Below are 12,111 nucleotides of genomic sequence, written 5' to 3' on the forward strand. Positions count from 1 at the left end.
CGTCGTGTACACTTCTGCCACTAGGCACAAGAGAAATTACGGGACGATGACAGATTTTCTGCACGCGTTCTGCTTAGCGACGAAGCGTCATTCACCAACAGCGGTCACGTAAACCGCCATAATGTGCACTACTGGGCAGCAGATAATCCACGATGGTTGCGACAAGTGGAACATCAGCGACCTTGGCGGGTTAATGTATGCTGTGGCATTGTGGGAGGAAGGATAATTGGCCTCCATTTTATCGATGGCTATCTAAATGGTGCAATGCTGATTTCCTACGTAATGTTCTAACGATGTTACTACAAGATGTTTCACTGCATGACAGAATGGCGATGTACTTCCAACATGATGGATGTCGGCACATAGCTCGCGTGCATTTGAAGCGGTATTGAATAGCATATTTGATGACAGGTGGATTAGTCATCGAAGCACCATACCATGGCCCGCACGTTCACCGGATCTGACGTCCCCGGATTTCTTTCTGGGGGGGGGGGGGGGAAGTTGAAGGATATTTGCTATCGTGATCCACCGACAACGCCTGACAACATGCGTCAGCGCATTGTCAATGCATGTGCGAACATTACGGAAGGCGAACTACTCGCTTTTGAGAGGAATGTCGTTACACGTATTGCCAAATGCATTGAGGTTGACGGTCATCATTTTGAGCATTTATTGCATTAATGTGGTATTTAAGGCAATCACGCTGTAACAGCATGCGTTCTCGGAAATGATAAGTTCACAAAGGTACATGTATCACAATGGAACAACCGAAATAAAATGTTCAAACGTACCTACGTTCTGTATTTTAATTTAAAAAACCTACCTGTTACCAACTGTTCGTCTAAAATTGTGACCCATATGTTTGTGACTATTACAGGGCCATCTATCACAAAGCGAAAAAAGTGATCCATTTAAAACATTCATATTTCTTTACGTACTACACGAATATGTAGTAAAAAATGAGGGTATCTATTTAAAAAGACGCAACTGATATCCGTTTGACCTATGGAAGCGCCATCTAACGAACCAACCATAGCGCCATCTGGTTTTCCCCTTCAAGCTAGACAAGTTTCGGCATTTGTAGTTTTTTCGCTTGAAGCTTATTTCGTGAGATATTTGGCTCGATCACGATCAATGGACCAACCTTTATATATAAAATTGTGGGACCTTCGTTAACCAGCATGATGTGATCCACGTGACAACGATATTCTATATACAGTGGAGAATTCCTTCTCCTTAGATTCCGCTGGCTTATTTATTGCAGGCATTATCGCAATTTTGACAGAAACACACTGGACACAAACATCATTTACAAAGTAGCCAAAAAAGTTAAAAAAAACAAATGCAACCAATGTTACATCCTACTTTGGACATACAGAAGTTTAAGGGGACGTCGACGTGAAATGACTGTAATTTTCGAAAACATATTTTTGTCACCAACTGAAAGACAAATTTCAAAAAACGTATTTTTTATTACTTTTCAATTGTTGATTTAGTCTTAAACGCTGTTTGAACAAATATCTGCGAACCTGCTACGCTCATGGGACAGGCAAGGAATATCACCATAAACATTTCTTCCCTGCCACAGTCAGGAAACAATAAAGCCAATATACAGGAACCTCGCTGATACAAAATTACTTAGCATATGTCTGCATGGTCATACACCAAACCCTAATGAGAGTTTCAACAGCTGCGTGTGGCAAAGTGTACCAAAAACAGTGTTATTTCCATTGACAGTACTCAGTTGCAATGGATGATATCATCTGTTTCAGTGATGGTGTAATTAGCAAGACAAAACTAATGGACAAATTAGGCATGCAGCCAGGAAATAATGTGATAGCTGTGTTGAATGCCGAAGATTGTTAGCAAGTACGAGTAGTTGAAGCTGAGAGGTTTGTGAAAGTTGGCAATAACGGTGTAGGGTAAGAATAGGTTGAAACTTCCTGGCAGATTAAAACTGTGTGCCCGACCGAGACTCGAGCTCGGGACCTTTGCCTTTCGCGGGCAAGTGCTCTACCAACTTTTTTTAAATTTTTTTATTATTTTTATTATTTTTTTCACCAGGAACAGGGTAAATGAATAAAAGATCTTTATTGGTACAAACTTAAATACAACAGAAATGCCATCCTTTCGGCAAAAATAACACAAGACATTACACTCGTACAAGGCGAGCAATTTTTTTTATGAACAAGGTGTAGGAAAAAAAGAATAATAGTACTGATGTAAGCTAAGAGGTGTGAAGCAATATACAGTGGAGTGAGGGAAAAACCATTGTTTTCTGGTGTAGTGCATAAAAGAAAGGAGGCGCGCGTCCATGCGCCTACTCCACTGTGGGTTACAATGTAGAAAGTAGCGCGGGGGGTTTCAGATGTCGCAGGGGGGGGGGGGCAGGAGTGCTGTCGGCGTGTGGCACCATCCAACTGAGCGGGGCGTGACGTAAAGATCGCATGTAGGTAATTGACGAAGAAGGCGCGGTGGGCGTTTTGTAAGTACTGCCAGAAATCAAGGCGTGATTTGTCGCCATCATTATACATGTAGGTGATCGTCCATCACTTGACCCATACAATCGCATGAGTTTTGGTGGCGGGGAAATAAGTATTCTCAGGATGGATAAAAGTGCATGGGTCAATCGAGTCCGGCGGAACGCGGAGGTAACAGGCAACGAACTGTCGGGCAAGTTTCCAGACGTCACTGGTGGCAGCACAAGTCAGTGGATGGACATCGTCATCCACGAGGTGGCAAATGGAACAAAGTGGAGAGTCCTTTAGTCCGATGGCGTGAAGACGATGATTTGTGGCGAATTTTTCATATGCGACTTGGTACCATGTTGCCCGCCGTTGGAGGGAAGAAAAGGCTGGTGGATGTGACGCAAAACCGTGGGCCACCACGTGGACGGATGTCTCAGTTCGATATTGTTGCTGGATATGGAACGAAGGAGTGGGGTGTAAAAATTTTTATGTCGAGGAGAACGCGTGGTCGGTAAGTGTGTGTGAGCATAACTGAAGTCGGCGATGAAATCAGAAATGTGCGTCAGATGGTGCTTGATGTGTCCGACTGGTACTGGTGGTGTTATGGTCGCGGGCACAAGAATTTCCAGCAAGCTGCGCGTAAGGGAGGTGCCCCCATGCCACTGCTTGTGCATGGTGGACATGTACAAGGGCGCCGCTCGGAGTCGCACGTTGACAATGTCTAGGCCCCCCGCTCGTGGGGGAAGGGTGAGCGTGTCGTGGCGGACCTTGAAGAGCGTATCGGCCGTAAGAAAGTATCCGAAGGCAGCCTGGAGGCTGCGTCCAATTGTTGATGGCAGCGGGAGGACCTGTGCGATGTGGACCATTCTGGACGCCACATGTTGATTGAGGTATTGGACACGTTGTAAAGAATCGAGTAGTCGGAGAAGATTTTGTCGCACCGTCGTGCGGATAGTTTGGAGTGCACGCCGAAAATTGATGGTAGCGGGGGGGGGGGGGGGGATGTTTAAGGGGGACTAAACAGCGAAGGTCATCAGTCCGATGGCAGCGGAGCGGCGCACGGTGGAGGTGAAAATGATACCAAGGTACCGTAGTTTTTGTACACACGGGAGAGGTGCTAAGTCGTCGTGTGAGAGGCCGCGTCCAATTGGCATCGCCGCGGATTTAGCCACGTTCATGTTACTGCCCGCTGCAGTGCCGTAGGTTGATATCAAATCAAGTACCGTGTGTGTTTCACTCCGTGAGCGGATCAAGAGGAGGAGGTCGTCCGCAAACGCACGACATCGAAAACTGTGCTGTCGCAAAGTGAGACCAGAAAGGTGGCTCGTCAGACTCCCGATGAGTGACTCCAGGCTTAGGGCATAGAGTAGGATCGAAAGTGAGCAGCCTTGCCGTACGGAACGCCGGATCGCCACTGGTCCCGCCACACGGCCATTAACCTGAATCAGCGATTCGGCGGTGCCGTACAGGCGCCGGATTACGTCGATAAAGGCTGTTGGAAAACCCATGTGGTTCATCACTGAGAACAGAAAAAGATGCCGCACTTTGTCGAATGCGCTGTCAAAATCAATGGCGGCGCGGAGTCTGCACGCCGATGCCGGTGCAATTAAATCGCGACATTCTCCTGTGGCCGTTTGTATATTAACTGAGTCGCCCGGAGTTGTTTGTTCCGGGGATAGAATGCTAGGCAGGACATTGCGGCATCGCGTTGTCAGTAGGCGTGTAAAAATTTTATAGTCTGCGTTAAGCAGAGTCAGGGGACGGTAATGTGCTGTCGTCACACCTGGTGTCGGTTTGTGGATGGGTATAATAATTCCCGTGACGAAGGACGGCGGTACGGCGTTCCCCATCGTCAGCAGTTCATGAAACATCGTTGTCTACCGTGACGCCATTAGTGTGAAGAAAGCGCGATAAAATTCTATCGGCAATCCGTCGACACCAGGTGACTTATTCAGAGCACCTTTTTTAATTGCATCGTGGATTTCGTCACGCGTAATGGGCTCCATCAGCTCGTCTGCTTCGTCGCTGGTGAGGGTGCGAGTTATGTGTGGTAACACAGACTCCTCAGCGTGGTTGTTGGTAGTCTCCTCCTGGTACATTGTGCGGTAGTGGTCGACAAAGGCACTGACGATTTCGGCCTGGCAAGTGACGTGCTGGCCGCGATAGGTGGTGATCTCGGTGATGAGTTGTTGTCGTCGATGTTTCCTATCGGAGGCGATATGATGCATGGTCGGATGTTCTTGTTCCGCCGAATCTTGACGTCGAGTTCGCACCACAGCCCCCTGTAGTCTACGGCGTGTAAAAGTTACAATTTGCGCCTTAATCCTGCTGCGTTCCCTCTGGGTGTCGGGGGTGGGCGGTTGGGCGTCCAGGTCGCGGAGAACGGCGTAGAAATAGTCGGTAGTGTGCCGGCGCCACATAGCAACTTCCTTTCCATACTGAATCAAAGTACATCGAATGGCAGGTTCGGCACATTCCAGCCACCAGGTCAAGGTCGTGCAGTATTTAGGTAAGCGACGTTCACAGGTGGCCTATGTCTCGGTAACACGTTGAAGACATTCGGGATCATGAAGATGGGAGGTGTTTAGCTTCCACGGTGCACGACTACGTCAGACCACTTGCTTGGGGAAGAGAATGTTGCAGATGTAGGCACAGTGGTCCGAAAAGGCCAGGGGCCAAAGTTCTGCACCTTGGACTGCAGGTGTGAGTTCCCGAGAGACGTAAATTCTGTCAAGGCGGCTCGCGGAGTGACTCGTCTGGTAAGTATGTCCAGGCGCGTCGCCGTGCTGAACTTCCCAAGTGTCGCGGAGCAACAGATCTCGGACGACAAGACGCAGTTTTTGACAGGTGTCGTAGTGGGGCACTTGATCTTCAGGGTGCAAGACACAATTAAAATCACCCCCAAGCAAGTAATGGTCGCAGCGTCCAAGAAACAAAGGAGCAATTTCTTCTGAATAGAAGAGTGCCCTGTCGCGTCTGCGGGTGGAGCCATGACGGTGACGGCCATGCCTCTGGCAGATGGAAGGTATGTGATATCGGTCACTGGAATGCCTTCTGTGGCGTAGATGGCTACGCCGCGTCCCAGGTGGTCACCAGGAGAAGGATAAGTGTTACGTCCCGCGACGTCTGGAAGTGTGGCCAAGAGTACTTCCTGTAGTAGTGCGATATCGACGTCCGACGTCCATATCATATCACGCAGCAGTTGAAGTTTCACGGTTGGGCTAATGGTGTTAGTGTTCATCGTCGCTATTCGGTAGGTTTGGAGCCGTACCATGCCGTGGAGGGGAACTCCACCGGCGGAGGATGAATTGGGGCGAGGCAACGGCGAGTCTTGCCGTACGCCACCTGACGGCGCTATCAGCGGCGTAACGATGCTTCCGTCTGGGGTAACTCTGTCCCCAGCGTGTGGTCCGGGTCCTCATCGACGTCCTCACTCGACACCATTGAAGGCGTTGTCGTTGTGATGGTCGTACATTCCACTTCGGTCGTAGGGGCGGAGGACGTCTCGGCGGCAGTCGCATTGGAGGAGTCCGTTGGTTCGGGAACACCTGAGCGAGCCAGTAGAGTAGGCATCGACACATCCACAGTCAGCGTCATGTTGTCGTCATTCGTGTCGTCGTGCAGGTTCTCCGAGGCCTCGTCGGGTCGGACGGCCTCTGGAGCATCAGGGGGAGGCGATCCGTCTCGTTCCGAGACCTTACGGCGCCTCCTCTTGCCTCTTAGGTGAACGTTGTTTGCGGGTTCGTCCCTCCGTGTCGGAAGACGGAAGGGAGTCGCGTCGCTCTGAGAGGAAGGCCGTCGCGGGAACGTCAAATGAAGGGGGGGGGTGTCGGAAGTCGTCGCTGTTGGTAGTGGCGCCGGAGTAGCGTCGGGCTTTGAGCGCGACGTGTCGGCCCCGGAGGTATCCGTAGCAGTTGGAGGGTCACCGGTACGTGGTCCGACGGGCGGCGGCCGATGGGAGGAGAAGAGAGCGCCGATGCGCAGGTGATCGGTAAAACCGTCGTCGGAGCCGGAGGTGCCACTGTAGCGGCTGGCAATTGGGTGATTCGTCGCTGAAGACACTCAGATCTGAGGTGGCCTTCTTTGCCACACCTGGAACAGGTCTTGGGTTGGCCGCCGTATATGACAACCGCGTGGCACCCGCTAATTTGCAGGTAAGATAGCACGTGGCGATGGAGGTCGATGGTGATCTGCCGTACACCGTTAAGAACGGGGTACGTTTGTAATTGCGCCCAGCGTTCGGCAGAGTGGCCATGTACAGTGCCATAGGGGCAGAAAGCCGTGATAACGTCTTCCGCCGGAAGCTATAACGGGAGTTCGTATGGTGCGCATTCCCAAGCCCGCATGGTCGACAGTGACCGCTCCGACATTGCCGTCGGCGTGACAAAAGCGTAATCCATGGTTGGTGTCACGAAGTATTCTTTCACATACCGCGTCATTGACGACTTTGACGTACACAGTGAAACGTCCCCTTGTAACCTCCCCCCTCACTTATCGACCTTAATGACAGTGAAAAATTAAACCGCGTGTACCTAATGGAAATTTGGGAAAAGCAATCGTCACCGAAGTTAACCTGTCGGTAAAGAGGGAGGAAAGGGTTACATCTTAATGAAAGGAAAAATGCAAATGAAACTGGTGGAAATCAATTTTGAAAAGGGGTAAAGTTAATAAAGAAAGTAAATGTGCGGCCGTTACGTTAACAATTAACTAGCGGTAATTAGATATTTGAGATTTGGGGGAAATCACGGTCGCCAGTCCTAAGGACAATTACTATAGTAACTGAAAAAGAAAGGTTATTACACATATAATTAGCACTAGAAGCGTGGCAACTGAAGGTTGACACGTGTAGTGTGAAAACTGAAAGTTTGTCAGAAGTAATAAATTTCGCTACACTCTGACTTAATTTAGCAAAAGAATTAATAAAACCGGAAAATCGAAAATTAATTTAGTGACTGAAGTTAATAGTGAGCTTTCTTTCTGAAGCACATCGAAATCCAGTAAAATACGGTTAGTCTTGGACTACCTCAACAATCATTTCAAAAGCAACTTGACTCTACGCAATTTAGAAACAAGAGATTTTACTTTGAACTTGAATTAAATGATTCTGAACTATTAACAATAGTAAAATTTAGTACGTACCAAGCTGAGCTGCACTCACAGGTAAGCTAAAATACGGTAACAAAACTCGCACTCTTAATTTGTGCTTGTGTAATCTAACTATTGTAGCCAGCTAATGCTTAAATTGAACTTTGAAATTAAAACAGTGAAATGATGTTACTTTAATGCTGGCGTCTGAATTTCAACGACACTCGGGTTCATTCCGGAAAAGGAAGGGACCTTGCTTGGTAATGCAATTGGGACAATGAGCAACAAAGGTTCATGCTAAGTTGCTGTAATTTTGCGAGGCAAATGGAACAAGATTAAAAGCTGAGGTCTGCCATACAGTTCTAAAACTTTACGTGCTTCCAGTCTTCCTTGTTGGTTGATTGAAGGTTTGAAGCCGTCGATCGAGGAGGAGGCGACAGTCACTCATTGTCGGCCGTCGCTATTGCAGAAGCTGGATGTTGGCGGGCCTTCTTCTCGACACGGTCACCAGACGAAACGGGCTCTTGATGTGCGCCAGCTAATGCTTCCCGTCCGCGACACCATGTCAGAAACTATCATCGCGAGTCGAGCGCAATTACTTGCTGCCAAACCCCGAAAGCGCGGCAACTCGCGGGAGCGTCACACGACACCTGCTCCACTCGCTACTCCCGCCAGACTCTCACTGTTCTGCCCGCGCTCCACGCGGCAGAGTTAACACTACCAAAGATCCTACACACTTTGATTCTTCACACGACCTATCGATGTAATCGTTCGATAGCAGTTTTCCCTAGGCAAGACCCAGCGTAAAAATACAAATACTCTTTACACAACAAACCAATTATACATCGACATAAGTGCATAAATATATATATACAAACAGTAAAACAATTACAATATATAAAGAGACAGAAATGTTATATCTTGAGGTAACAAAACAAGGAAAAAAAATAATAGTACAATAGATGGAAATAGGAGGATATGCATTTCCGGCGTTACACCCTTTGAACAATTATACATGACTGTCCTTAAACTGACACACAATATTTTTACCGCAACGCAATCTGACTTTCAATAATCCCTACAAAAGGATGGCCCTGACTAACATTAACCCATACCTTTCACAAATCACTTACCTCACAAAAGTCTTCGTTACTCGAACTACTGCAATATAGCGAGCGCCACTACTGCCAGCTAAATAAAAGATTCAAACTACGGAAGGCACTAACTACTGATGGGCATAGTTAGCAAATGAAAGAAAGACTTTAATAGAGAACAAACAATGTATTTACCTTAATAGTGCAAACTAGCCACAGACTGCACACAGCACAGACAGTGATTTTCATACAGAGCGCTACATGGCGTTACCAATATAAGAACCTAAACAGCCTACTTACATAGCTCCCATTCTCTCCACAAAAAATTTTACAAATTGTTGTGGGCAGTGGCCAATACAGATTTGAAGAAATTTTTCACAATTACACTAACAAAGATATCAAATGCACACACTTATTGATACAATTTTGGTCAAAAGCTAAAATTTTCTCACAGTCCATAAAGACATTCCTGATCATTCATCAAAGTAAAATTGCAGTGGTTTCTTTTTTTTTTCTCAAAGTCTGAGCAGTAAAAGAGAATGCACACGGAAGTAGTGGATTTCCATGCAGTCTTTAAGAAGTAGTGTTGTCCTTCCAACGGAAAGACAGTGCTGACTCTTCACATTCAGACAGATAATGCGCCACAACAGAGCAAACCCACAGCAGAGTCAGTCGAAGTTTTGAAGAATATTGGTAGGTAGGTCATCACAGAGCAGACCCACTGTAGTCCTGGTAGAGAGTATGGTATTGGTGGGCCACCAGAGGTGCAGACCCACTGCAGTCCTTGTAGAAATAATTGTATTGGTGAGTCATCGAACGTGCAGACCCACTTCAGTCCTTGTAGAGACGGGCAGCAGCTATCTGTTGCGACTGTGCAGGTGCAGAAACACTATCGAAGAGTCTTGCGGACAATATAGCAAGTCCATAAACCCCCACTTGTGCACTCACAAAGTTTTTGGAATTGTCCTTAGAACCAGCAATGCTGTTATCCAGTCCCTTGCTGAATTATCAACACACCTGCAAACACTAACAGTCCCAACTTCTCACATATTATGCATTACTATGACCAACAGAAATGTGTGTAGTGAAATGAATGATTACAAGTTACTTAATTTGATGAACTGGTGTCGCTTATAATATTATAACATGAGAATACAATAACAAAGGTACAAAATACATCATTAAAGAACATAAAAATATAAATAACATTTGTAGTAATACAGCAAAAGAATAGAAATATACATGCACATCAGTGTTACAGGAATTATGACATAAGATCAGAATAACTTTCGAAACATCAATATGAGCATTAAAACAAAACAGAATAAATAATGTCTAAACACCTTTATGAAGAAAATAACATAGTATTTGAAAAATTCTACAACATAAATCTTATTAGCTAAACACATAAAGATAGGAAAAACACAAATATACAAGAGTACACAAACACATAGCAGAATAACACAGGGGGAAAGGACAGGGTTTGTTTTCAGTGCAACATTTGGTACTGCAGTATTTTGCAAACAAAACCTTTTTTTTCTTGAAGATCCCCCTTCGTTCATCATTATTCAGAAAAGTCCTATCTATACCTGCTTTCTGTACTTTTTTCGTATAACTTCTCAATGCATTTCTTCCAATTAATCGCAACTCATTCTCTTATATAGTCTACCCCTCTTAAGCTAACTTAAATCTACTGAGCTCAGATGTTAAACTAAGGGACGAGGCAATGCAGCAGCATAAAACAATTAATACAAACAGCAATGAAAAAAATGGAAATTGTCAAAGCAAGCTACAGTAAATCTAAATTACCAAGCAATGCAACATTACAACTAATATGAGCCAATGTGCAGCAACAAGAAAAATAAATCAGTAGTGAAACTAGCTTAACAGAGTAATACAAAGTGAAATTTAGTAGCACTATGCCTGGCAAACAGCAGCAGCAAATGTAATAACTTATATCTAAACATGACAAAGCTCAAGCAGAAAAAGTATTACACTAAAGATGGCCATCTCTAATACCTATGTCACATCTTAATACTAGAGTGATGCATCAAAATTTATTCTACAAAAGAAATTACCAAGTACTTGAAAAGAAAATTCTGTATTCAATTCCTGTGAAGGGAAATGTCTTTTTGTACTCGTTTTTTTAAGTACATCATAAAGTTATTCTTTACTGGTTCTGTAGGCATAAAATATTTATATTAGTATATCTATAAAATTTTATTTTAACCAATGCTGCAGTGCAGCTAGAAACTAGATATTAAACAAATTGAGCAATGTCTCAACTCGAAAGACAATAGATGTAGAAATGTTTCACATCATGTCATTACGCATTTTGGTAAAGATCATAAATTAAGAGCTCCACAGTGTAATCATATGTTTCAAGTTTGAGCGTGTCGTATTTGTGATGCTTTCTACAAAGGAATGTTAATAGCGAGGATAATGGTCTCTTTTTTTTCTACCTGTGCCTCTGAAAGGCACACAGTAATGGCTTTTTTCCAGGCGGCTGTCGTGCAGCTAGGTGCCCATGACGCATTATGTGAAGGTGGTCAGTTAACTATCTTACCGAAATATTTACGACACCAGTTTGCACTACAGTGACAGTCTCATACAAAAATTTCACAGGTCGAGAATTTGCATTGCAAATCTGTAGAAACAAAATCCTATAAATATAACAGTGTCCAAAAAAATTTTCGCCGGCATTGTGATACATTCACGCATTTGCACACATTTCATAACTCTTAAAGTACGATTCTTGGTTTCCAACATCCTTTTTCACAATTCAGAGTCCCTAACCCCTACTCATTATTCATATACGTATTCGTCGACACTTCTTCAATATTTCATCATAACAAATACATAGTATAATCAAATTCCTCATATATGGTAGCGTCATCTTATTGATCATAAACATATCACAACAGCATAATACACATCGTCATCATAAAAATAACATCATAACACCTCAGTCAAAGCTCAAAAACGTTGTAGCTTTCTGCAATAATGTAAAAACCTAAAAAAAATTCTCTGCTCATTTCAGTTGTGTCATCTACCTCAAATGTACATTAAAAATCATGATCCCATACCAAATACATCATTCAAAGCTCTCATAGCATCACAGTGGTTCCGAAAAAATATGAACATTTCACAAAGTACAGACAAAATACAATTTCATAAGTGTGAAGTTATCCAACTGTGTAATTACGTAAACATCTGCCACTGACGTAGTAAAATAAATATTTGCCTCTCTCAGTTAAATGATCAGATAGCTGTGTAATTCTGCGTTAGAGAAACATGGTACTGATGTGTAAAGTTGTATAAGCAAATACCATATTAGCTAGGGCTCCTTGTGCTTGCCAAACACATGCTACACAAAGTAAGCGTGTACCCCCCCCCCTGAGGATTAATGTAATTATATCCTCAGGTGTTACAGATTACAGCAATGGAATGAAATGTATCACGGA

Source organism: Schistocerca piceifrons, chromosome 2 (genome assembly GCF_021461385.2).
Source record: "Schistocerca piceifrons isolate TAMUIC-IGC-003096 chromosome 2, iqSchPice1.1, whole genome shotgun sequence".
In the NCBI taxonomy this organism is placed as follows: Eukaryota; Metazoa; Arthropoda; class Insecta; order Orthoptera; family Acrididae; genus Schistocerca; species Schistocerca piceifrons.